Here is a 22466-nt window from a genome sequence, read left to right on the forward strand (position 1 = left end):
AGAAAATATGAGTTAGAACTTAAGAATGGCTATAAGGAAAAAGAAAAAAAATACATTTTTTATTGTGGTTAAATAAGTTGCTATTCTGATGATGCTTAATGGTTATCTTGATTGGATAAGTATTTTTGTTAAGGAAATAATGAACAATTTTGCAAACAACACAACACACCTTTCTCCTCCTATTTTTCCCACAACAATCTTGTGAGGTGCGTTGGATTGAGAGTGACTGCCAAGGTCACTCAACTGGTTTTTAATGGGGAATAAAAGTCAAGAGCTTCCTGGTTTCCAACCTGGTGTCTTAATCATTATACCAAACTGGCTGGTTTTGGTTTGCAATATCTACATATTTTTGATATGTAAATAAAGGGGTATTATTTCTGGTAATGTTTATTAGTTTTACATTTTTGTAATGTTTGTTAATGGCATCAATTTTGATTATTAAAAAGAGGCATGAGGGAGATTTAGATTAAATGTAAAGTGGGATTATACACCTACATGGTTAGGTATTTTTGTTAAGTTTTTACTGAACTTTTGCTATTAATAAGGAGAGCTAAACATTTAGAGATGAGATTATAGAAAATGGGGTAAGTCATGGAATGAAGACGTATTTGTTTGCATTTTAAGAGACTGATAAATTGTGAAAGTTGGAATATACATCTTGCGGTTGAAGGGAAAAACATCTTTTTGCTTACAATTTCCCTTTTTTCTTTTTGCAGGGGATTTGTTTCTACATTTTTTAATATTTATTTTTCCTTTTAAAAAATATTTTGGTATTAGGGTCTTGTATTAGTTTTATCGGCTTAATACAATTCTTAATAAAATTTATTGAGAAAAGAATGTCTGATATCTCTTTTTTCATGTAAGACTTTAGTCTGTATTGGATTATCATAATCATGATTTTACTAGCAGGTGAAATTAAGGATATTGTACGGGAGTTTCCATACTTTGTTAAGTCTTTTTTTTAATATTGGAATGTACAGTAAGTAGACTTTCAAATTTGTTGGCCACTGTGATGTTCTCTAGATTTCCTGGCACAGCTTGGTTAGAACCTTTATTGATTCTTCTGATGCTTGCCACATTTCTAAGGGTATTCCATCAGTTCCTGTAGCCTTTCAAGTAATCACTGGAGTGCTGATCTAATTTTATCTTCTAATACTAGAGGTTTTGATAAGACATAAATTTCTTTTAGCATATATGTTTCTTATCTCTGCTGCCCATGTATGTGTTTGCTTGCTTGCTTTAGCTGGGCAGCTGGTTTGACCTCATGAGTGATCTGGCTCAAAATATATATACCGTACTTGACTTCTTTGCTCATCCCTCCTAGGAACAATGCTCCCACCACCACAATGAAGCAGCACAGCAGGAATAGCGCGTTGGTACTTACCTGATACGCCTCTTCTCATAGTGGGGGAGGAGTATCCAGGATGGGTTGACCTTGTCCTCTCTTGATTGGACTGAGTCAGATAAGCTCTTTTAGCCACGCCTTGGTCACCAGGCTCCACCCAGTTATTGGCGAAGAACTCTATCCAACTCGCTGTGTCATCCAACTTCAATGTCTTTTACTCGAGGGGAGCTCAAATTAACCTCATCTTTACACTGTTCTGCCTCAGGTAGTTGCCCCATCCCCATGCCTGCAGAGGTAGAAGGGAGGCTTGAGGAGAATGCCCTGCAGTGAAGGAGACTGCCATCCCTTCTTGCTGATGGCCTTATGGCAGATGCGCCCTAGAGCTTTATGCCTCTACTTTTCATATTTAGAGGCAGGTTTGGGAGGCTTGTAGCTGGAGTTTGCCTCTTTAGCCACCCTGAAGGACATGTGCTTCATTTTGCTCTTTGCCTAGTCGCCCCCACCCTTGGATGGACCTTCAGAAGTAATCTCTAACCTGATTGGAAGCTCTTCTGCCCCTCTAGTGGGGCTGCTGGCTTTAGAAGCGAGGACTTGATTCCTGCCTATGTCCTCCGAGCTGCAGGAGGCTGCCATCTTGGGCCATGTGTGGCCTCTCCTCCCCCTTCTTTTCAAATGGCTCTGTGCAGCAAATATAACAGTCCTGCCCGTTAGGCCTTTGAAAAACAAACTGCTTGTGCTACTAAGAGCTGCCGCACTCTCACCTGTGGCCTCCTGCTGTTAACAGCAGCTTGCTGAGAGCTGCTTTCCTTTCTCTTCCTTAAAGAGGAAGTTTTTCCTTAAAGGGAAGACCTTCTTTAAAGGGGAAGGCTCAGCAACAATCTGAGCCTCGTTGCCCTGTCTGGGCTTCTCCGGCTAGTCAGGCACTCAGAAAAGGATTGAATAGGGCTTGCATAAATTGTGATAGCAAGGTTGCCAGAACACAGGATGACAAAGCCCGAGGTGTCGAAGGGAATCCTCACCTGAAGGGAGGGGTCCCCTTTTGCAGCCCTGCCAGGTGAAGAGAAACCTGGTAATCTTTCCTCAGATTCCAAGCCGGGTGGTGGTGGTTCTTCCTGCTGCTGGCATTGTGGCAGCTGCCTCTGCCTTTCATACTTGGAGCTAGGCTTGGGGGGGATTGATCCACAGCCTTTAGCCCCCTTGGTGGAGATATGCTTCTTTTTAGTCTTTGCTTGCCTCCCCTGCCCTTGGCTGATGTCTCTGAGATGGTTTCTAACCTTTTTAAGAGCTCCTCAATGCCTCCGGGGGTTGCTGGCTGCAGGGCTGAGAGCTCGGCTCCTGCCGGGCTCCTCTGAGCTGCTGGGGGCTGCCATCTTGGACCACGTGGTTTCAAAATGGCCCCCGGATACAAATTCAAAAAGCTCCTCTTTGCTGGAGCACATGGAAGCGGCTTGTGCCTTTGCAGGCTGCCGCACGGCTTCCGCTGCTGCTGGGGCTCTCTCTCTCGCCTCCCCCTGCCTCCCGCAGTTCTTTCTGAGCCTCTCCGGCTCTCACCTTGTTCTCGGGCGATTGCTGCCAGTGCAGGCACTCCAGCGCGTTTTAAAATGCTGCAATTCGTCGCTCAACCCCTGAGGAGAGTGGTGGAGCGCTCCGGTGCCCTTAGAGCCTCCTTGGGCGTTGCCCATGCTGCAGGGGTCTCTGCAGAGCTCACTTGCCTGTCTTTGGTGAGAGTCCTCACTTAGCACCCTGGGTCTCGCTCTGTGACCTGGGCTGCGTGCCACCTTAGCGGTTGCTGCATGGGCTTTCTACCTCCACTGAGGGTTTCCTCAGCCTCTAGTGATTGATCAGGCAGCGTGGAGGCAATTTTGATCGCTTCAGGATCTCAGGATGAACACAGCTGTCAGTTGATGAATTGAGTTGATAACTAGGTGGAGCCTGGTGACCAAGACGTGGCTAAAAGAGCTTATTTGACTCAGTCCAATCAAGAGAGGACAAGGTCAACCCATCCTGGATACTCCTCCCCACACTATGAGCCAAGGTGGCGCAGTGGTTAAATGCAGCACTGCAGGCTACTGCTAGATCAGCAGGTCAGCGGTTCAAATCTCACCGGCTCAGGGTTGACTCAGCCTTCCATCCTTCCGAGGTGGGTAAAATGAGGACCCAGATTGTTGGGGGCAATATGCTGACTCTCTGTAAACCGCTTAGAGAGGGCTGAAAGCCCTATGAAGCGGTATATAAGTTTACTGCTATTGCTATTGCTTTGCTCATTAAAACAGTGCCTGATTGTTCTAAGTCTAAAGTATTATATATCACTACTGGTGAGGGCACTTTTTACAGCTCTCTCTCTGATAATAAATACCCAGGACGGCTCTCTATCACAAATGAATCCATCCATGTGTACTTTTCCCCTTGCCATCTTTTTTCTAAATGCTTGTGTTAATTAGATTCCCTTGTCTCTAACTCATTTCTTTATGAGTTTAATATCACAAAGCTAACAGCTGGGATAATCCAAGAAATAAGTTACTCATATGATGCTAAAAAGAGCAGTATCCAAAGAGCTTCAAGCTTTGTTCACCATAATTGGTAAATATATCTGATTGTTGTTTCCAAGGCAACTATGCACTCTCTTTGCAAATAAACAAGAAGCCCAGCATCAGGCTGAATAAGGAGGTTTCTTGCCCAACTCTTCCTTTTTCTAGGACTGATATTTGGCATCTTAAATCTCCAACACTGAGCAGGCAAATAAAAAGTATTAAAAATAGAATGAGACTGGAAGAAGTCTTGTTTGGGACTTTCAGTTTAGATTTTACCCATCTAGCCCAGTACATCTGGATTGTAATATTTTTCCTAGCCTGGTGAATTTATCTAAAATATGAATTAAGAGTTGTAGGCATTCTCAGAAAATATTTACTTTACTATGTGGGGAATTTGCTTTTTCATTAAATGGCTGCCAAAATGAGCAGTTAAAAAAAACCACATTATTTTCAGAAGGCGAATTGGTTAAGCTATTTAATTCTACCAATATTGCTTTCTAAAAGGTTACCATGCCTTGGCTCCTGAAGTCAAAATGACACAGTAGTTGCAAAGTAATTCAATAAACTCTAGCTTGTTGCTGCTATTTATTGAGCATCTGGGTTTTGGAACTCTGACACAGAAGTCCTGTTTTTCCTGCAATTCCACCTTACCTTTGTTCCTTTTTCCTCCCTAATAGATGGCTACAGTAGGTCACAGTATTAACCATTTTTTATCCTCTTGGAATGCCAATGGGCATGTATATAGCCTAGAGATATTCTTAACAAAGAAAGGTAATGTTTTTCAGCATGCCAGTTTTCTCAATCAATCATTATATTTAATTAATTTTTCAATGCTGGGAGGAAAAAAGTTTTTGACGGGCACTTAGAAGTAGGTGTTTTCCAAAGTGCAAGAGAACACATTCAAGTGCAAGAGAACACAATATGGGTGCTGCCACCTGCAAGCAGTCATCTACATTCAGCAGCATTCAGTACATATTGCAGTACCTCACTTGATGATCTCAATTAAGTAATCAGATCAATCATACAAAGACAGTAATCCTGGTTTTCAGATGTTTAGGGCTTCATACCATATCCAAAATTCTGAATCTGGCTTTGTAACAAATGGATATCCAGTGCAGTTCCTTCAACAAATGGCTAACAAGACTGAGTGGCTGATTCAACAACCTGGTTTCTAGATTCTGTATCACTTTGCATTTTCAAGAGCAACCACAAACAGAATATATGACAGTAATCTCAATATGCAGTTACTGTACCAGCAAATGGATTACTATTGTCAGGCCCAACCCAAAAATGACACAGCAAAATCCAATTGAATCCAAGCCTTCATTTGCTTATATCTAGTGGATAAAATCTTAAACTAAACTATTCTAACCTACCAGATATATCCTGAGAGATTCTACAGTGTGGCTACCCTAAACCAGTGGTCCCCAACCCCCGGTCCGCGGACCGGTGCCGGGCCGTGGAGTACCTGGCACCGGGCCGCGCAGCGGCCGGGGGCCATGATCGCTGCAGCGGCCGGGGGCCATGATCCCTGCTGCCTCTTCACCCACACGCGCAGCCTGAGATCAACCCCGGGACTCGAACCCAAGAGCCGCCTCTCCAGTCCAAACCCCACTCCCACCCCGGCCGCCCGCCCGGCCGCCTTGGTAGCCCGTGGAGACAGAGCGCGTTCGGTTCGCCGCTACCTGGGGGCGCCGTCCCCATGACGTCACCGCGGAGTCCTCGCCTCCTTCCCTGGCAAGGCTTTCTCCCCGCCAGCCAATCAGAGGCCAGTCCCCGGGCAAGCGGGGACAAGTTGCTGGCCAGTCGAAGCAGAAGCGGGAGATTGGAGGGGGGGAGAGAGAGAGAGAGCGAGAGAACGAGCGCTGGGCGGGTGGCAGCGCGTTCCACAGCGGACTAGGCGTGCCGCGGGCTGCCAACCCCCCCCCCACACACACGTACACACACTGCCTCTCTGGCAATTGGCTGCCCAGGAAGGGAGCGGGGAGCTTTCACAGATAGGAATGTGATGGGGTTTGTTTTCTTCCCCCACTCCTGAGCCCTTTTTTTTTTTTTTGCTTGCCTTCTGGGGTCTCCGCCGTGGAGCAGCCGAGGTCAGATGGGGAGGCGGAGAGAGAGAGAGAGAGAGAGAGAGAGAGAGAGAGAGAGAGAGAGGAGGGAGGGAGGGAGGGAGGGAGGGAGGGAGGGAGGGAGAGAGAGAGAGAGAGAGAGAGAGAGAGAGAGAGAGAGAGAGAGATGGGCGGGTGGCAGCTGTCTGTGAAACATCTTCCCCTCCCCACCTCCTGGGCAGCCAATTGCCAGAGAGGCACGGTGGGGGTGGTGGGGGTGGAAGGAAATAAAAAGAGAAGTTGCCCTTTCATTTTGCAATCTCTCTCTACGACCTTGTTTCATTCTCTTCCCTTTTGTTTTGTCCTCATTTCTCAATCTCAGCAACTTTAACACTTTTGGACTTCAACTCCCCAAATTGCCCAGCCAGCTAGAATAGATAGATAGATGGTGGATAGGTGATTGATAGATAGAGAGGGATGGATGGATGGATGGATGGATAAATAGATAAATAGATAGATGATAGATAGATAGAGGATATATACACATACACGCCTACACACATACATACACAGAGAGAGCGAGAGACAGAGACAGACATGGATGGATAGATATCACAGAAGTGAGTACACCCCCTCACATTTTATCAATATTTAAGTATATCTTGCAGCAGTTTAGACATTAATGGCTGGGGGCCATGATCGCTGCAGAACAACGCCCCAGCCACCCCTGCGCGCGCTCAGCGGGCCACGGTAAAATTATCAAAGGCTGACTGGTCCGCGGCGATAAAAAGGTTGGGGACCACTGCCCTAAACCCACGCCCCTCTCCAGTTTAGTCAGTCTCTTAATCTGCCTCTCTCTAGGAAACTCTGTGTACCAAAACTTGTATCCACTGATTCTCCAAGTGCACATGCCATCACAGCTGTAAATAGGCTGTTCCTGTCCAGGAAATAATATAGTTTACCCACCAGTTGAAACAGGCAACAGCTTCAGGGATCACTTGGGACGACAATCAAATGATTCTAGAATGACAGTGATAATATTATCACAACCAATTGGCCTCGAGACTGGGCTGAAACTCTGGTCTCCTCTCTTCTGACTCCAGTTTCAATGCAATGTGTGCTCCTGAGATCCTGAAAACAAGTCACAAAGGAGACACCTCCACCCCTCCAATACTGTCTATCTAACCTAGGGTGGGAACTGGCTCACCCTGCAAGCACCTCTTAAAATAACAGTTCAGGTAAGACCAACTGTCATTTTCCAGAGTGGGTTTGCAGGATGGTCCAGTGATGGGACAAAGCCAAGTTTCCGTCCCATAGGGTGAGCCCTCACTGATTCAACAGGACCTGTTGCAGATTCCTGCGGCCAAACGCCGTGTCGGAGGATGCTACACATCCAGTCTGTAGTGTTGGATAAAGGGCGACTGGAAGGCCCACATAGCTGCCCTGCAGATGTCCTCTATAAGGTCCTGGGAGGCCCAGGCCGCTGAAGTGGCTGAGCACCTGGTGGAGTGTGCTGTGATTCTAGCCAGAACCGGCACATTTTGCGCCTCCTAGACGAGGCCAATGGCCAGACGAATCCACCAATGGTGGACGGGGAAACCCTCTAGCGACGAGGATTGGAATGATACAAATAGAGCCTCAGACCTCCGGAACTCCGCTGTCCATCTTAAGTAGATCCGTAAGGTCCTTTTTACATCTAGGCAGTGCCACCTGTGCTCCCACTCCTTGACTAGATCTGGGCGTAAGTCTGGGAGAACCACCTCCTGGACACGGTGGAAGACCATGTTCACCTTGGGCAGGAATGCCAGGTCAAGGCGAAGCACTACCCTGTTGTTGTGAAACCTGCATAGATCCTCCCTGGAGGAGAACGCTCCCAGCTCTGATACTCACCTAGCCAAGGTGATAGCCACCAGGAACACAACCTTACAAGTGGGGTTTCTTCGCCGGCTCTTCTTTTGTCCCCTTGCCCCCCCCCCCAAGCTGTGCCATGGCACGCACCTTGCATAGGAGGGACCGGAATAGGGTAGGAGGGAACAACCCCGTGAAAGCAGGGGGGGGGGTCAGGCTCCAGATCCTCCTCAACCTCAGAGAGATCTGGGTCTCGCTGTGCCTTGACCCCCAAGACTGACCCCTCGCTCGCCAAGGAAGGAGACCCAGGGGGACAGCCTGGCAGGATCGGGCCTCGTGGCTATGATGACGAACTGGGCACCATGATCTCGCCCTGAGGTACAGGACGAGGCACCTGGCGCTGCATGCCTGCAGCCACATCTGAGGCAATGGCTCTTTCAATGAGATTCTGGAGGCCAACAGGCAGATCCTCCATATCTAAGGAATCCCAGCTGGGTCCCACTGGCACCTGACCAAGGCTGGGGATAGTGCCAGGGAAGTCCTGGATGGGTCTCTCCCTCCCCGCTGTGTCTCTTGTGAGAAAAACTCAGCCTGATTGTCTACCTGGTCAAGATCCGCCATGGAAAGGGGGGGAATGGGCAGCCCCCCCACTACACTCCCTCAAGGAATCTGGTGACCTAGGGGGAGAATCCTGCCTAGAAAGACCCCCTAATGTTGACCTGGACCTGGAGGGGGAGGGACTGATCCTGCCCTGCAGAGCCCTCAAACTCTCTGCCCTAGAAAAAGTTCTGACTAAAGCCCTGTGCCTCCTAGCTTCGTCTCTTTGGCTGGCACGGGAAAGGCGAGTGTCAGCCAAGGCTTTAAGCCTCCTGGAGGAAGTCTCCTCCCCAGGGGACATGGGGGAAAGGGGATCTATACGCCATCCTGCAGCTACTTAGGACCACTCCTCATGCTTCCTGTGATTCGCTCCTCACCTCCATCTCCTCAGCCAGAAGGATATAGGTCCTCACTCCTTTCGCCGCACACCCCAATCTTTTAAGTGCTGCAAGGGCATGTTTCGGGGTTGCCGCAGCTTCTTAGGGAGTCTGATGCTGCCGCGCACCTTCCCAGCTGCTTCTGCTGCTCCTGGGGCTTCCGCAGCCTTCGAGCTCTTCTGAGTCCTCTTTTAATCCCGCTGCAGTGAGGCGCATTCTGTATTAGGATTCTGGGCCTTTCAGGCTGGAAACCAGAGCCCTTTAGTCCCCACTGGCGCTGATCTGCCCTCTCAAGGCTCCATGTGATTGCCGGGACAGCGACCCAGCCACCGGAGCCTCCAAGCCTTGAGATTTAACCCTCGGGCAGCTGGAAAAACTGCAGCTATCGGCAGGGACTTACTGGGAGGTGAAGGAAGGATCTCCTTGTGAGAAGGAAGCAAGCTGAGTCAAAGATTGTCCATAAAAGCTAAATCAGATCAGGAGTCAATAAATTTCGCCCTCTCTTTGGCCAGACTGGATTGAAACTGGAGTCAGAGAGGAGCCCAGAGGTGTGGCTTCAGCTTCAACCCAGTCTCGAGGCCAATTGGCTGTGATAATACCATCACTGGACCATCCTGCAAACCCACTCTGGAAAAGATCTCTAACAATGGATTTGTTCTTTCTGAGATAGTGCAGCCCAGTTAGAGCAGATAATGTTTTGCTGAAATTTAGTCTTACTTCACAGTACTGGCCTTCATCCACCTATTGTAGTAGGTAGTATTCTGGTTCAGAACATATACAGCTTCTCCTGATTAAGTTGTTATGGAGACGCAGAGCCAAGTGTCATGTCTACATTGATGTAACCCACCCTCAAAAGTCCTGGTGATGCCTCTGGCAGTTTTCTACAGATGTTAACTACCACTAGACATAAAATAATGCATTATGGCATCTCACAGAATAGCTGTCAAGAGTTCAGAGTCAATAGCACTATTCTTTGAGATTGCCTGCTGAGAGACCAAAGGGGATCGATGATCACATTGCTTCTATCTCATTCCTGCAAGGGGTCAATTTGGCTGTGGCCGATTCTCTCCTCAAATCAGGTCCGAACTCAGACTGAAAGGGACAAGATAATCAATGCTTTCCATTAATGTTTGCAGCTGCAGAGCTGCCACCCTCTCAAGCGCCCCACACATAAAAGGAGTGTTTGTAATTAGATAATAGTTAATAAAATCCTCTGATTCAAGAGGTTTCTTCAGGAGCTGGTTGGCCAACTTCCTTCAAGGCTCTCCAGCACCATCCTGAACAAAGGCTCACCATTTCCTGGAACTGCCAGTCACCACCTCCAGAAGTAATTCATATGAAGCAAGATGAACAAAAAGGTTAAATGAACAAACGTAGGGCTAGAAAGACCAGGAAGCTTGGATTACACCAGAATGGTGCTCTTGGCTACACCTTTGCAAAGTTATATAATGTCTATGATTCATAGTTGCTCTTGCTGTAAAACATAAATATTCTTACTTTCGCTGACTTTCTTATTTCTTACACTATACTAACATCCAACAAGCCAATGAAATCACGGAACAAAATTTTAAACTTGTAGCCTGGGGGTTTTCTATTTAAAATATAGGTAACTGAAAACTAGATTTGTCATCCTTTTCCATGAAGTATGTAGCATTATAGCACATACATAGCAATTAAAAGTAGTAAAGCTTGACTATAACATATTCAAAACGTTACTGTATTCATTGATGGTGTCACAATTGTCACTCTCAACCTTCCCCCATGTAAATAAGCAATGGAATTTTGGAAAGGCTAATTCCATATTTTTAATAGATTTATTTCTGTTTTCCATTTCATATTTTTTAAGAAAACGTAGTCTGACAATTCTTTAAAAACCAATAAATATGAATTTAAAGATGGAGAAGTAATAATTTGATCTGTCTTTAATGATATGAATTAAGATCTTTATTCTCTCTTTCAACAAAACTGGTACTAAATTAGACTGTGGGACTCATCACCTAGGTTTTTGGATAAAGAATGAGAGTAAAAAGAATATAGCTATTTATACCTTTAATCAGTAAGCTGGAGACATATTCACTCTTCATCAGTACAGACTACATAATAATATTGAACCAAACAGAGGTTAAGATGATGAGAAGTTCCACAAAGAAAGTAAAGTTGGAACTGAATAAAAAATAGAACCAAATGACAAGTTAGTCATATGAGAAAACTACTTCTAGAAGAAAATAAACAGCTCTTTCCTTTATGAAAAGTAAAATTGCATGTTTAAAATGGTTTCTTAAATCTTTCCATAGTACTATTTGGCTATATTACTTATAACATGCTTTTATTTGTTAGAATAGAAGCCTTTTTAAAATTTAAAATAGCATAAGTAAAATAGACATGTAACGTTTATTTCAATAGAACGAATGTTTGTAGCTCTGGGTTGAACTATGGAATTCTTGGTGCTCTTGAGCTGGGTAGTTTGCCAGCAATTGTATTGTTAGCCAAATAGTGCAAAGATATTACTTATTTGGGTACAACATGTTGCAAACTAATAACATTGCTCAGAAAGGAACAAGAACTCCACTTACTCATTTATCAACTATTAGCTACTGCAAATTCACAAAAAGAAAACTTTGATCACATTTATTTAAAAATTATGAATGTGTTATTTTGACACTAGAGTCTGCAGGCAGCCTTAAAAACTGAATTTTTAAGTAAAACATAAAATAGCCCCAAGAATTGGTAAATCAGAATCAACCTGAAATGAACCCAAAATACAATATGAAACATTGTATGGAAATATTTTAATTGAACTGAAATACTGTATTGAAGGGAAATATAACAATTAAGTTTTTGTAACTGAGGACCTTACAGACGTTTAAATAGCTAAAGAAAATCATACACTAAATCACAGTGAAAAAATTTGTAACCCTTTCCTTCTTTAAATCTTCAGGTCTTTTATTTATTTCATATTTCGCTTAATTTTCCAATTTTCAGAAAAATTAAATTTTATGCTCATATATAAAATGGGCATCATTCAGAAAATGTTTAGGCTATTAAATACATATTTTGAAATAGTAATTTTGCGTGGAAATTTTTACTTTTTTTATATGCTTGCAAAATACAGAAATAAAGTATTACAATCAGGTTTAGATACAAATTTAAAAGCTAGCTTCTGCCAACTTATAAAATTCTAGCAGTGTCTCTTTAAAATAATGATCACATTGATTTAGTTAGATATTTAAAATGGAGCATTCATTATTACAACTATTAAACACTGCACCATACAATTCATGGGAGGAATCTGCATCACACAGACATTACATAGAATGTTTAGCCATTGTTATACAAAATCATTATATAGACACTAGGTATCCCACAAAGGAACAGAACGTAGTTGATGGGAAATTCCATAAATGACGTTCTTTTTCCACATATCTGAAACTCAGCTTTAAATAAATATCCTCAAATTGTTACTATCTATTGACAAATGATTCAAAGCTAATTCTATGACCCAGAAATGTGTAAATCAAAATGAGCTGTATTACTATTATGTCAAATATTTTATTTATTTTATTTATTTTACAAATTTCATGAAGTATTTTAATCTTATTTACAGAAATAGATAACATAATGAAATTCACATTGTCTTTCTACAAGAAAAAACCCATTATTTCATTTTCTTATAGTTTCAGTACTCTTACCTCTGGAAGCTCAAGATAACACTGTTGCCCCTTATTTTATATTTACAATAATTATTACTCTGAGGCATGTTAGAATGAGATACTGTGTTTTCCTGAAAATAAGACCCGGGCGTATATTTTGTTGGGCTCCAAAATAAGCACTAGGGCTTATTTTCAGGGAAAGAGTTTCAGGGTGATCAGATTGGCTGGGTGCCCTGTCTCCCAGCACACACACAAGAGGCAGCAGGCATGCAGGGACTGATGGTATCCAGCAGCAGCTGAAGCCCACTGGGCTGCACTCTGGAGCTATGCAGCCTGCCCAGCGCAGGCGAGTTGATTCCCTGTCCAAGCAGCAGACAGAGGCAACGGCACAGGGGGGTGGAGGTGGAGGCTAGCAATCTGGTTGTGCCGACCACAGGAAAGCTGAAGGTTGTGGACTGGAGCAGCCAGCCACAGAGACTCATCTTCACATGGCGGCACTGGCAGCAGATGAGGCAGAGGTGCGGGGTGGAAGGCAGGTGATCCTGATGCATCGCATGGGCCATAGGCAAGCCAAGAGACACAAAATCAAGCCTCCTTTCTGCTCCAGCCCACCGACTTCCATGGCCTGTGGGCTTTCCCCCCTTCACCAGGGTTTATTTTTGGGTAGGGCTTATATTAGGCACACTTAAAATCAGGCTAGGTCTTATTTTTCAGTGAAGCACAAACTTGGCAACCTTAATGTGAGTAGCCAACTTCCTCCCCCTTATTTTTCAGTTTAATATCAGAATGCACAGATTGGTTAATCAACCAGTGGAACAGCTTGCCTTCAGAAGTTGTGGGTGCTTCATCACTAGAGGTTTTTAAGAAGAAACTAGACAGCCACTTGTCTGAAACGGTATAGGGTCTCCTGCTTGAACAGGGGATTGGACTAGAAGACTTCTAAGGTCCCTTCCAGCTCTATTCTGATTGGAAAACACCAAGTAGCCAAAATGTAAGTATTTATTCAGGAGAGAACAGCCCATCCAATGGACGTTTGATTATGAACATTCAGACAGAATAAACTGCTAGACAGAAGTCATTTTTAAATCCTGCTCACATGTCACTTCCTATCAATCTCTTCCCAACTAGCCCTCCAGAACAATTTTATTTATGTATGTGGGTAGTCGTAGAATCAATTAAAAATCCATTCTGCTAATGAACAACATCTGTTGACAGGTTTATGTCATTGGACCCAAGTCTTAGGTAATCAAAATTGAATTAAACTTTTTTTTTCATTTTTTGATTTGTGGCTCATTAAGTATGCATAAAAATGTTTCCCCATTTCAACATTGAGATTCCCCATTTGAAACACATAATTTTGTATACATATAACTTACCTTTTAGGCTAAAAGGCATTTTTGAAAGTCATTAAACTCTCTTTTTATGATCCTGTAATCCCTTAATTCGGGACAGAATCGGGGCAACTGGATGGAGCTGAGTGTTTACTGGCCAGATGCCAAAACTCATTCAATTCCATTTATGGGTTTTCTCCAACTATTCCTAGGTTTAGGAAAGAGAACAATATGCGGACACAGAATGCCCAATGTGCTATTCTCAGCCACCACAGTGGGAGTTACATGGTTGAAGTTAGAATATAATACACCTGAAGAAATATGAGTTATGAAGAACTGAAGTTGGTTGAATTCCTCAGAAATAAAAAGTCAATCAAAAAAAGCAGAGGCCTTGAAAGCACATATTTACAGAAAATATTTAATAAGTGGTCCTGTGAATATTGACTGAAAGGGATACATTCATCTTAGATTGTTTTAAGAGTACATAATGTATTTGACAGCATACACTCCTTTAGGCGGTTTGTTTCCCAACAGTTCCAAATCGCAGTATCTGGTGTCAGGACTGAGATACAGAGCCAAAAAAAAATATTACAGAACAAGTAATTTACTTCTAAAATACCACTATCCTTATATAAAGTGGAGGGAAACCTATCTGAGTTCATAGCTTATTTGGCAACTGAAAAAAGAAGGCAATGAATTTAAAAAAATAAGGGCATGCTTGCTCAAATATCTTATTTGCTAAATGCCTAAATTATGTTTGTGACAAATCTTTTAATAATAAGCCAACAGGAGCAGATCCACTACATCTCCTCTACCCATGTAATGGAATGTGTGGATGACTTGGGAGATAAGGAGAAGAGATGATAACTAAGAAATAATCAGACAAGAGAGGCAGGAACCCTAATTGATTAATCATCAGAGCAAAACAACTTAGGAAGAACTTGCCCTAATTCTTCAGTCAGTTAAAAGTGCCAGTGGGAAGTTTGGAGCTTCAGACTTGAAAGATTCTGTTAATGTAGTTTTACAATAAAGTCACTCATCTAATTGTATTTCCTAACTGAGCTGATATCATAGTTGAGATTCTCTCAAGGAAATTTGGGAGCACATAGGGGGGCAGTTCTCAACCTGTGGGGGTCAAATGACCCTTTCACAGGGGTCGCCTAAGAGTCTTGAGTGTGGCTCTTCCACAACCTGTGCGCCCTGAGCCTCTGCTGGTGCCATCCGGGGAGCCGTGGCTGCCGCTGGCAATGGAGCCATGGCGCTTGACCGGCGGAGGCGGTGGCTGCAGCACTGCCCGGCACTTCTGCTGGGTGCGCTGCTCTCACTCTCGGGCACCTGCCTCTGCTATAGCCTGCTGCTCCTCTGCTGCCCCCCCAGCCACCCCCCCGACGCCGTCCCTAACCGCTGACCACAAGAAACTTCTGCAGAAGTGGCGCGCCTGCCCAGTTGTCCTTCGCTCACCACCCGCCCGCCCCCTTGGCCCGGCCGGTGGGCGACAGGGGCAGCGGAAGCAACCGGGCCAAGGTGGCAGTGGCCAAGTGGCTCCCACACTCACTACTGTGGGCGTCAAGAAGGGCGATACCTGGGCCGTCCTGGAGTTCATCCCCGGCCACCTGGGCGTGCGCGCCCTCAGCACTGAGCCCCACTTCTTTGACCGGCACTACGAGCGGGGCCTGGAGTGGTACAGAAGAGTTGGCTCAGTGGAGCTCGGAAAGTGGCCACTGCAGGGAATGGGCGGGGGGAGCCGTCCAGCAGCCCCTGCCCATTGCTCTGGGTCGCCTGGCCACGGCGCTCTGCTTTCTGTCAGGGCTGGAGTGTCGGAACCTCGCAGCACTGCTCCGCGTCTCGGGCTCCCCCACGACCCGCCAGCTCACTCGGGTGCCTGTCCTGTGTCCCCCACGTGCTTTCCCAGGTGCCCCACTGACCCTCTGCCTCCTCGTCACCCTGTCTGAGGTGGCGGCAGCGGGAAGCAGTGCTCCTGCTCCCCATCCGTCCCCCGTTTCCCGGCCGAGACTTCATTCAGGTGACCCCCTCCTCCTCCCGCAACCCCCTGTCCAGCTGTGGTGGGGCCGGAAGGGTGTGCTCACCCATAAGTGAGCACCAAAGCACAGCAAAGGTGTGTGCGGGGCAGCTGGCTGCTCGCTTAAAGAGGGTCTTAACAGGGCACAAAAGGATGTGGCATCTCTCCTGCACTAAGGCTCCAGCCATGACCTTGCTATGTCCTCCATGTCTTTGGCCGAGTGCGGAGGGCACAAGCTCAAACCTGAACTGGCAGGAAGCGAAGGCTGCCTAATGGGCAAATGTGGTGCAAAGGGAGGTATAGGGCTGCTTCGCTCCTGCACTAAGGCTCTGGCGACCCTCCTCCTTCTCCTCTCATCTGAGTGGGAGGGATGACACAGCAAGACCAGGGGATTGTGAGAGGGGGAGGAGGGTCACCTGAAGGGGGGCCTCCACCATGGCTGGCAATTGTTCCTCAGCAGGCAGAGAGAGAGAGAGAGAGAGAGAGAGAGAGAAGGGGGAGAGAGGGAGAGATGGGGAGAAGGAGGGAGAGATAGGAGGGAGGGAGGGAGAAAGAGATGGGAAAAGGAGGGAGAGAAATGAGAAAGGGGAAGGAAGGGAGATAGGGAAAAAGAGAAAAATGGAGGGAGGGAGAGAGAAAGAGATGAGAGGGAGAGAGGGAGGGAGAGAGATGGGAGTGGGAGAGAGAAAAAGATGGGAGAGGGAGAATGAGAGAGAGGGAGGAGAGGGAGAGACAGATAAAGAGATTAGGGAGGGAGGGAGAGGAAGATAGAGAGGGAGAAAAAGAGATGGGAGAGGAAGAAAGAGAGAAGGGGAGAGGGAGAAATGTGTGTATGTGTGTGTGTATTTCCCATAGAAAAAAACAGTCACAAAACATGTGAAACCGTGGCTAGGGGGGAGTCAAGTGATTCGGTAGGAGTGAGTAACATCAAGTTGGCCATGCCCACTCAGGTTTTGTGGCTCCCGGTGTTTTGTTTTTCCTGGGAAACGGGCCCAAGTGGCTCTTTGAGTGTTTAAGATTGCAGACCCCTGGCCTAAGACCACTGGAAAATACATATTTTCGATGGTCTTAGGAACCGAGACACTGGTTCCTATGGTTGGGGGTCACCACAACATGAGGAACTGTATTAAAGGGTTGCGGCATTGGGACGGTTGAGAACCAATGACATAGAGGAATGCAGGATGGGACAGAACAAGGCAATTACTACTGCATGAGCGGAAGTTGGCTTGTAGACATAATGGCATAATGTAGGTCATTACTCATAAATAAGAAAGTATCTAATACAGTACAAGTTGTAATCAGATAAGCCTATTGGGAAGATTACAAGACTACTTAAGGTAATGATCTTCCTTTAGCTAGAAATAGGCCAATGATAAGCATTTGTTGGAGTTGTAATTCAAAATATTTGCAAGGTACAGGCTGCCAAACTGACTGAGTTGAAGGAGAAGCCACTGGAGCCATCTGGAGCGGCTCATCTTCACTGTATTAAGGCTACAGCCATTATCATTAATCCATATAAACTTATCAATACCATGAGGGTTGGCCTCCTGGATGCTTTTGTAGCCCTTACAGCTCCTTGAAACTTGACGGATAGAATCCCAAGATACAATTGTTGTTATTTTTTACCATACCAACTAACATCTCCCAGATGCAGCATCATCAACTTTGAACAGGTGAGCATTATTTTAGTAAATATTACCACATTATTGTGCTCTTGGGGTTCTGAAGCATCAAGATGAGGCCTCTCACTGCTTTCTCCACAGAGGGAGTTCTGATAAGTTAAGCAGAACATACAGGCAAACATAAATGTGGACATACTGGGACCCAAACCATTCCACAACGTGTATCAAATTTTTCAACTTTCAATTTCCAAACATTAGGGATGCTGAAAAGTTGTGATAAGCCTTGGGGGTTGTAAAGCTATTTTGGTTACTTTAATATAATTTAGATGTGCTTGGTAAGTAACTACATAAATACCATAACTTTTTAACATTTTGTTTGTTTCATAAGGACTGTCATTACTTTGATGAATTTTCTAGGTGTTGAGGCCAATCTAAAGACAGTGCTTTCAACTGGAGCTTCCTATATGAACTCTGAGGCCGATGATAAGTCCACTCAAATAACTAACACCACAAAGAAAATCTGATAAATACCACTTAAATATTTAAAAGGCTGGTAAAGAGAAAAGCTTGTATTTCTTCCCTAAAAAAACATGGGAGCTGAGTGCAACTGCAGAGGGGTGGAGTAACACAGAAAAATACATCCCCCTCTCAGTGTGCCACGGGAAAAAAAACCCTCAAAAAATGGAGGCAACTTGAGGATGGTCTTTAATGACCAGGCATGTTTATAGCAAAATATACCTCAGACAGTCAGACTCCAAGCTATTTAGGCTTTTGTAGTAAAAACAATCCCTTAAATTATGGCCAGAAAATAACTGGCTATCTGTGCAAGACTTTTAATATCACCTGGCATTGTGCACTATGTAGAAGCTTAGCCACTGATTTTCGGATTGAAATTCAAGACACTCATTATGTGCAGGTCCATGAAGACCACACTGCAGTTGTCATGGTGGAATTAAGCTATTTGTAACTTGAAAAAGAGATGACTCCCTTTCTCCAAAAATTAAATTATTTTGGCCTGTGAATTACCCAGAAATAATGGTGCACTTGTGTAATGCCAGAAAGTGCATTTTATAAATATACATATTTCATTCTTCTTTTCCATATCAGATTGTAGCTCTAGTAATCGTATCTTTCTATTTCAGTAGCTACAGAAGCTTTTTCCGATCCATGTATGCCACTCAGTCTTTTAGAGCATGTCCAATAGAGCAGTGTTTCTCAACCTTGTCAACTTGAAGATGTCTGGACTTCAACTCCCAGAATTCCCCAGCCAGCATTCGCTGGCTGGGGAATTCTGGGAGTTGAAGTCCAGACATCTTCAAGTTGACAAGGTTGAGAAACACTGCAATAGAGTCTCACAAATATCCATATTTTTACAAATATCCATATTTTTGCAAATATCAAACTAATGAGTGATGCTTATTAATATATCACTGTGATCCAATCTAAAATTCTATTTATGAAGAATATTATAGTATATTACAGTAGAATTTGTACCTATGCCTCACATTACAGTCTCATGATAGAATAATAAAGCAAGTGTATTTGTTTAGGTCAATTATAGTACTTGTAATGCATATGTTAACAATGAATAAACACTATAAAATAGAAAATACATTGGAGATCATCTATTCCAACCCACTGTTCAATTGAAAAATCTGCAATGCATAGGGCAGCCTCCCCAATTGTTCCAAGTCTTTGCTGAAATGGAAGCAATCATCTTTCAAAATAATCCAACTTTAAAAACCTGGGAGAAGGGGGAATGCAAGTGTCTTTACTTCCAAACGCTAGGCATGCTGCGCCACCACCTGTGTGATCCACATTTACTAAACCTGAGCTTAAATATAAAGGAAGCCAGGGCTAATAGTTGCGTACAAGAAGAAAACATTGTTCCAAAGTTTTCCTTTTCCTTAAGTACCAGGTAAGCACATGCACATACACACTCTAAACAGAGTTTAGCACATGGGTAAGACATTCCCTGTATACAGAGCAGTGAAATCAGCTTCAGTGCCAATTGGAAAACACTAAAAATTCCTGAAGAAAGAAGTCAGAAATAGTCAGCTATCATTTAAAATAAAACTTCACTAATTAATACTTGTCAGGTTTAGCTGCTTTATTTATTAGGAATCTTGAAATCTGAGAATACCCTAGGATTACATTCAGCTTTCACTCTCTGCTAGCCTCCTGAAGATACAATAATCCAATAGAGAATCTCCTTGGGAGGTAGAGGTAGTTTGCAAGAAAATTCAAACTGACCAATCAGTGATATGGATGTCATGTGTTTCCGGTGATTTCTATTCTACCTGTCTAGAATAAGGTTGGATGGAGGAAAATTATACTGGGTTGTAGATTCACAACACTTTTTGTCCAAAGTCGCCTTGCGGTGAGATGGGAAGCAAACAAATTTAATAAATAATCTTTTGCTGCTGTCATGATCTAAAAAGTGGGGAGGATTGTCTGCATCCCTTCTATAAGCTCTTTCATAATTTTCTAATATTTAGCCAAAATCTGGATGCTTACAATTTCAGTGCTTCTAATCCTACCATTCCATGCCCCATATTTACAAATCTCAGGCCATTTTTGCATCAGAGTTTCACATGTAGAGAGATTTTTTTTTCATTTGAACTTCACCAAACATAACACATATACTCTTTCAACAGATATATGAATCGCTTTTCAAAACTCTCATAATCATGATTATTTTTATATTGATCTGTCAATATCAATTTTTATATTGGTCTGTCTAATGTGGCTATTCATTAACTCCCCCACCATTGCCTGCAAACACAATAATTCTTATTTTTATCATCCACAATTTGTGACCCAGTATAAGGGTACCTACAATGTTACATCCATTATTAGACACAGCACTCCAAAGGTGTCCTAATCTGCACAGTGTAAACACAACTTTTAATCTTGTGATTTGAGTATTATTCATTTACCAAACTATCTCATGAGAGTGTTAATTGGTGCAATATCATAGCTGTAAACTGTGCACTTAATTTTAACCTTCCAGCAATTTCTTGTTGTATAAAAAAGTCTTCAGTAAACAATTTCAAATATATTGGCTAAACCATGAAAATATACTGCACTCAATGTTGCTAGTTAATAGATTATGAGGAAAGGTACCAGTATGAGCCATCTATAAACACTGTCAAGAATCCCCTTCCACATTTTAGAAAAAAAAACAGAATATTAAAACACATAAGAAAAAAAGATACTAACATATATATAAAAAAGAAGGCAAATCCCATTATGGGGGTGGGGTGGGGAAGCAAAGAGGGATGATTGAGATTACAACCCTATTGTAAAATATTAAGTGTAACAGAGCTTCCAATCACAAACAATAGGTCTGAAACAAACCAGGTAAATCCAGGTCAAATAAGCGATTCAACTATATTTGAGCTGTAAATCACTTGAGACTAAGAACTGACTCCCAAGAGAAGAGTCTAATGTGGCTATTCATTAACTCCCCCACCATTGCCTGCAAACACAATAATTCTTATTTTTGTTAGTAGCTTTAGCTACATTTCTTTCCTCTCAACAAAAGCATGCAACATAAACATTAGAAAAGATGAAGGGTGGAAGATCTTTAGCACAATGTTTTGTTACAAGAATATCATAATAGGAGAATTTGAAATCTACCCTAATACAAATTTACACAAATATCCCACCAGTTTTAGGACTTTGTATGATGCTTGTTAAAATTACAGCCTTGAAAAGATTTACTACCTTCAATCATTGCCTCCATTGCAAGAGGAGAGTGGCGTTAATTTATGGTGGCAAAAAATCAAAATCAGAAGATAGCACTTCCCCACCCCCCACTAACACATTTTATTAAAAAGCACTAGCTTTTGGAAACTGCAGCACACTTCATCAAATGTGGTGTGGCTGGAATCTTTGGGGAGGCGGGGAGTGTTGAGCAAAGGAAGACAGGATTCAGGTAGGTCGTGAGCAAGATTACAAATCTATCCATTAAGAATTGTACCGCGTCAAAGAAAAAACCCTATAGCTTATTGAGACCTTCTGAGACTATCTGAAACCTTTTGATGCGAGTTTCCATTTTTCTCTCTCAATGTTAAAATCCCGATGCTTTTCCAAAACAGTCTTCAGTTGGACTCCCTTTATATGCACAAGGTGAAGCGGCAGAAGAGGGTCTCAATTTTTCTCCATCTGAAGAACTCATACTCCTTCTTTTCGTGGGCTTTATTAGTGACAAGAAACTATAATGACTATTAACAACTCTTAGCTGTTCTAGGCGACTTTAGTTTATTTGTGATTTGATAGGTATGCTATCAAATTAGGCTGCTCAATTTACCTAATATTCTATTCTGTTACTAAAAACAACTCTTTTCCTTCCACATCTTTTGCAAAGAGAGAGCGGCGACAGTGGCGTTTGCCCCGGGCTTCATTCAACGGCCAGAGATGGGCAATCGCTCGGCGTCCTTTCCCTCTTTCCTTCTGCATTGAATCCCCACCCCCTGCTCGAAGGAGCTCCATCACACCGAAGGGCAGAGAAGCATGTAACCGACAGAAAGGACGGCCTTTATCTGATAGGGTAACGAAACATCTGCAAACACACAAGCTCAGACAGCCCCAAGGACTCCAGAGAAACATGTACCTGTAAGGTATTAAGCATTTCCTTCCGAGGGGGGCTTGGAGGACCTAACAGGGCTGGGGGGGGGGACAGGACATCCAGGCCACGCGAAGGGACGGCAGTGGCCTCCCCCAGCGAGGGGTCTTCCAGATGGCCGCCCTGATTATTAACGGATTAACGGCTCGACTGGGGAGAGCTTATATACCGCGGAGGTCCTCCATGGCGAGATGTTTTTTTTACCTCTTGTCTTCCCCGAATGAGTTCAAACACAAGGCAGGCAGGGCGAGGAAGGACGGACGGGTCAGCCTTGAAGAAACGGAAGAAGCGTCTCCCACACCCCACAGCGACTCTCACAGACGCAACCGGAACGTACCTTACAGGGGGACACCGCGCAGGTGATGTTCAGGCTCCGCCAGCAGCAACAACAGCATGGGTAGAAAAAAAAAATGAAGAGAGAGAAAGAACTGCGCAGGCGCACTGCGCCTCAATGCGCGTCTCCCCGG

The 22466-nt window shown here is 44.0% G+C and overlaps 1 protein-coding gene across 8 annotated transcripts in view; it reads right to left on the bottom strand.

Annotated features, from left to right (window-relative positions):
* NDRG3 (NDRG family member 3) overlaps positions 1 to 22466 on the bottom strand; it is a 48203-nt gene extending 25737 nt beyond the window's left edge. For 6 of the 8 annotated variants that reach the window (XM_014053401.2, XM_014053399.2, XM_087720291.1 and 3 more), the window contains exon 1: positions 22337 to 22466. The gene's annotated coding sequence lies outside the window, so the exon portion shown is untranslated. Of the gene's footprint in view, positions 1 to 1384; positions 1644 to 22203 lie in introns of those variants that run through there. The other 2 variants (XM_014053398.2, XM_087720289.1) reach the window with 2 other exon arrangements.

The sequence above is a fragment of the Thamnophis sirtalis genome, unplaced genomic scaffold (assembly GCF_051295495.1).
Source record: "Thamnophis sirtalis isolate CommonGarterSnake01/CBP01778 unplaced genomic scaffold, rThaSir2_p1.2 scaffold_7, whole genome shotgun sequence".
Taxonomy (NCBI): Eukaryota; Metazoa; Chordata; class Lepidosauria; order Squamata; family Natricidae; genus Thamnophis; species Thamnophis sirtalis.